At 51.9% G+C, this 4,960-nt stretch overlaps 1 pseudogene; it reads left to right on the top strand.

Annotated features, from left to right (window-relative positions):
- The first annotated feature begins 210 nt into the window (after positions 1 to 210).
- LOC133654361 (craniofacial development protein 2-like) lies at positions 211 to 2,989 on the top strand (annotated as a pseudogene).
- Positions 2,990 to 4,960: the final 1,971 nt, after the last annotated feature.

The raw sequence follows: 4,960 nt of genomic DNA, 5'->3' as shown, positions 1-4,960 counted from the left end.
GGGGATCACACCCCTGGCAGGTTTAACCATGCTGGGCAGGTTTCGGGATAGAGGCCAGACAAAAGTCAGCACCCGGTCCTCCAGGTTGGGGGTTGGGTGTGAGGTTAACAACCCAACCCCGTAAAAAAGCACCATGTTATAGAAACGACGAGAAGGAGCCATTCCGGTACACTGCGGCGGAGAAGCGAGGGCGCATCCTTGGATGTATCTATGACGGGGCCGGGTGAAATCCAGCAGGAAGCCCGACCCCTGATGACCCCGATCTTCGAAACCAAAGCCAACAACAGAGTAGGTACCTGGAACGTGCGCACACTGTTCCAGTGTGGGCGCATGGACCAGGTGCTGAAGACTATGAGGGACTATCGCCTGGACATCTTAGGCGTTAGTGAAATGAGGTGGACTGGGCAGGGACGCTTCGTGATTGAAGGAGCAACCGTTCTTTTCTCTGGGAAGCAAGACCACCATACCCATGGAGTCGGGATCGTCCTTTCCAACTGTGCGGCTCAAGCGCTAGTGGGATGGAAACCGGTGAATGAGCGCATCATCACAGCAAGGCTCTATACTAAACATGCCAAAGTCACCATCGTACAAGTCTATGCCCCAACCGAGGCTGCCTCAGAAGAGGACAAGGATGCCTTCTACAGCCAGCTCCAAGCCGTGCTTGATGAGATCCCCAGCTACGACATCAAGATACTGATTGGAGACCTAAATGCGAAAGTGGATGGCGACAGAAGGGGCCTCAATGCCACAGTGGGACCACACGGGTCTGCAAGCTCTACCAATGACAACGGGGAGAGACTGTTGATGCTAGCTAGCACCAACGGCCTCAGTATTTTTCAAGCACAAACAGATCCATAAGATGACATGGGTTTCACCTGGGGGGGGACCCGAAATGAGCTGGACTACATATGCATAAACACAAGATGCCGTTCGTCACTGCTGGACGTTCGTGCACACAGGGGTGCAGATGTAGGCTCAGATCACTTTCTTGTGGTGGGTAAAATCAGGCTGAAGCTGAAAATGTCATGTCTGTTGATCATGTTTTTGTCTTGGCCATGTGTTGTTTGTTTTTTGGACTCTTTTTAGTTCCTGGTTGCACTTCCTTGTTTGTTTGTTTCCATAGCAACTCATTAGTTTTCACCTGTCCTGTCACGCACCTGTTCCACGTTTTGACTCACACACCTGTTGTTAATCATGTCTGTGTTATTTAAGCTTTTCATTTTCTGTTGGTCTTTCTGGCGACATCACATTCACACTCCTGCCACTCTGTTCACCCTCATGCTGATGATCCATGCTGCTCTTTTTCATGCTTTTTCTCATGCCAAGTAAGTTTTTGTTTATTAATGCCACAGTTAGTGTTTTTGTTTCATTGTTCATAGTTTCTGCCTTTGTGCAAGTTTTGTTTTCATAGCCAAGTTTTTGTACTTCCGCCTTTTGTTTACTTCCCTTGTTTGTAGTTTATTAGTGTTAAAATAAATCATGTATTTAAATTCACGCCTTGCCCGCGCCAATTTTCCGTTGCCTTCCGGAGAAACAAAACCCAAGGACCAAGTCGTGACATTATGTCGCCAGCATAACAGTTTCTCCGCACGAAAGTTGGACGTTTTGGACGAGGCAGCGTGGGAGGTCCTCCGCGCCATGGAGGAGGAAATGCTGCGCTACTCCTCCGTGGAGTACAGAGACTCCATTTGGTCCGAGGACTGCGCTGCGTCACCGCAGTCCCGGAAGCGCCGCTCCCGACGAAGAACGTCAGGGAGGGCTTCCGCAAGCAGAGAGGACACGTCACTCCCGCAAGCTCCTCCGCCTCCGGGCGGAAGCAAGCCACAGGCAGCCCGGCTTCACCCTGATGACATCACAGCTCAAGATTTTTTTTCTCTGAACTCTTTTACTTTTGATCAGCCGCCCTCAACAAAGGACTCTGTTTCTATGATCAAACATTATCAGAACATGATTTTGGACATTAGAGCATATCAGTCACAGCCATCTGAATTTCATGCCCCGCCCCCCAGGACTCAAGCCACGCCCAAGTCACACAATTTTTTTTTTTCACCCACTCAATCCCAGGAAGAAAAAATACTTTTTGGACAGTTTGGAGGGGAGGATTCTGCCCCCCTCCTGACCTCCCTCCACCCACCCCAAAAGACGGTTCCAGACCGCGGGGAGCGCATCTGGGATCCGCTCCTTGAGGGGGGGGGGGACTAGGGCTGGGAACTGTTCAGGTGGGGTCGCTCTTCGTCATGCCATGCCACAGCCTCAAGCACGACCGCCACCACCAGTTCTTCGGTCTGACAAGCCACAGCCTCCAGCACGGCCGCCACCACCAGTCTTTCGGCCTGCTAAGCCGCAACCTCCGGTTCGGCCACCACCACCAGTCTTTCGCCCTGCTAAATCGCAACCCCCAGCTAGGCCACCTCCACCTGCACCACGGGTAGCTCCAAAGCTAGCAACATGCCATGCTGCACCACGCTAAGCTCCGCCAGTAGCTGCTCCACGCCGCCAAGCACCGCCAGTAGTTGCTCCACGACGCCAAGTGCCGCCAGTCGCAGCTCCACGACGCCAAGTGCCGCCAGTCGCAGCGCCACGACGCCAAGTGCCGCCAGGCCAAGACCAAGCACCGCCATGCCAAGACCAAGCCAAGACCAAGACCCCCCAAGCCAAGACCAAGACCCCCCACACAAAGACCAAGACCCACCACGCCAGGCTTCCGGAGAAACAAAACCCAAGGACCAAGTCGTGACAGAAAAAGGTGCAAAAAATGCAGCTCGATAGACCCTACGCAGTGGAAAAGCTTAAGAACACCAACCTGTTGAGGAGCTACCGTGAGGAGTTGAGGAAGAAGCTTGAGGTACCACCACATCCTTCCATTGAGGAGCAGTGGAGTCTGTTCTCCCGTACCATCACTGAGACTGCGGAAACAGTTTCAGGCAGAAGAAGGGGCACCAACAAGGAGAGATGGATAACGGAAAAGACCTGGAAATTGATTGACTAAAGGAAGATGGCAAAGATGGAAAGAGAACAGAAGAGGAGGCTCCAATGCTGGAGGATGAAAGACGAGGAGTACAGACACCTGGACCGGGAAGTAAAAAAGAGCTGCAGGAAAGACAAGCGTAGGTGGCTGGAGGAGAAAGCAAAAGAAGCACAAGAGGCAGCAGAGAAAAACAACACTAAAACACTCTACAGGATTGTGCGGGAGCTAACCAGCTCCAGGAGCAGCTCCGGGGTGCCAATCAAGAGCAGGGATGGCAGGGCACTCCTAAGCGACGAGGAACAGGAGGCAAGGTGGGTGGAGCACTTCAAAGAGGTTCTCAACCAGCCAACACCTCCCACTCTCTTTCTTTTTGATCGGGAAACACCAGCCCCAACTCTGACAGTCACCTCAGAAGAGATAACCAGGACCAAGATTGCCCAAGCAATCAAGAGCCTCAAGAACAGCAAGGCACCAGGACTCGACGAGGTATCTACTGAGTTGCTGAAGCACGGTCAAGAGGTGGTCGTGGAGAGCCAAACGCACCTGTTCAACCTGATCTGGCATGCCGAAGAGGTCCCTGCCGACTGGAGACGGGGGGTTATAGTGACGCTGCCAAAGAAGGGAAACCTCGCAAACTGCAACAACTGGCGGGGCATCACACTGCCGTCGATCCCAGGCAAGGTTTTCTGTAGTGTGCTGCTCCAACGCCTAAAAGACGAGGTAGATAACATCTTAAGGGAAGAGCAAGTCGGCTTCCGAAAGGGAAGGTCCTGCGCGGAACAGATCTTCACTCTTCGCAACATCATAGAACAGTGCCAAGAACTCCAGACACCCCTTATCATCAATTACATCGATTTCAAGAAAGCCCTCGACAACATCCACCGGGAATCACTGTGGCAGATCCTCCAGCTATACGGTATACCATCAAAGTACGTCAACATCTTCAGAGCCCTGTACCACAACTCCACCTGTCGAGTGAAAACCACCAACAGCACAACCGACGACTTTGACATTGTGACCGGGGTAAGACAGGGTTGCATCTTGTCTCCCTTACTGTTCATCATTGTCATAGACTTTGTCATGAGGAAGTCTGTCTTCGAAGCAAACCTCGGCATTAAGTGGGGAGGGGACAGACTGGCAGATCTGGACTTTGCGGACGACTTGGCTCTACTTAGCCATTCCTACGCTGGGCTCCAAAAATTTACCAGCAATCTGCATGAGCAAGGGGAAAAAGTCGGCCTATGTATAAGCCAAGAGAAGACCAAGGCCATGACCGTCGCACAAGACCAAAATGTTCCACTGCTCACCGTAGGCGAACAAGGCATAGAGTATGTTGAGAACTTCACGATCTTGGAAGCAACATCTCAAACACTGGAGACGCAGAAAAGGATGTACAGACCAGAATCGGAAAAGCTGCAGGAGTCTTCCAACGCCTCCGGAACATCTGGTCATCAAAATCTATCAGTACGTCCACAAAGCTGCGCCTCTATATGTCAGTGGTCATCCCTACAGTGACCTATGCCTGTGAGACGTGGATGAAGACATCAAGCATTACTAACAAGCTGGATGTCTTCCACCGACGGTGCCTCAGATACATCTTGAGGATCTCATGGAGAGACCACATCACCAATGAAGAGGTGATGAGAAGGGCAGGGGTAGCACCATTGTCTGACATAGTCTCTGACATGAGAAGGAGAATGGCTGGACACGTACTCCGACTGCCAAGAGAGAGACCGGCAAGTCTGGCAATGGACTGGGTGCCAGAAGGGGGAAAGAGGAAGAGAGGACGGCCAAAGAAGACGTGGAGACAAACAGCCAAGGAAGACCTGAGAGAGATGGGAGTCAGCTGGCATGGAGCAAGAAGGGTCGCAAGTGACCGGAACAAATGGAGGGGACTCGTCGCCCAATGTTCCGACAGGAATGGGAGGAACTAAGTCTAAGTAAGTCAACAGCTTGTGCTAAAAAATAATTTAGCAAAGAACCGACAATGCA

This window comes from Entelurus aequoreus, linkage group LG07 (assembly GCF_033978785.1).
Source record: "Entelurus aequoreus isolate RoL-2023_Sb linkage group LG07, RoL_Eaeq_v1.1, whole genome shotgun sequence".
NCBI classification, from domain to species: domain Eukaryota; kingdom Metazoa; phylum Chordata; class Actinopteri; order Syngnathiformes; family Syngnathidae; genus Entelurus; species Entelurus aequoreus.
Note: the sequence above shows the minus strand (reverse complement) of the source record. Positions and strands in the feature narration are given on the sequence as shown.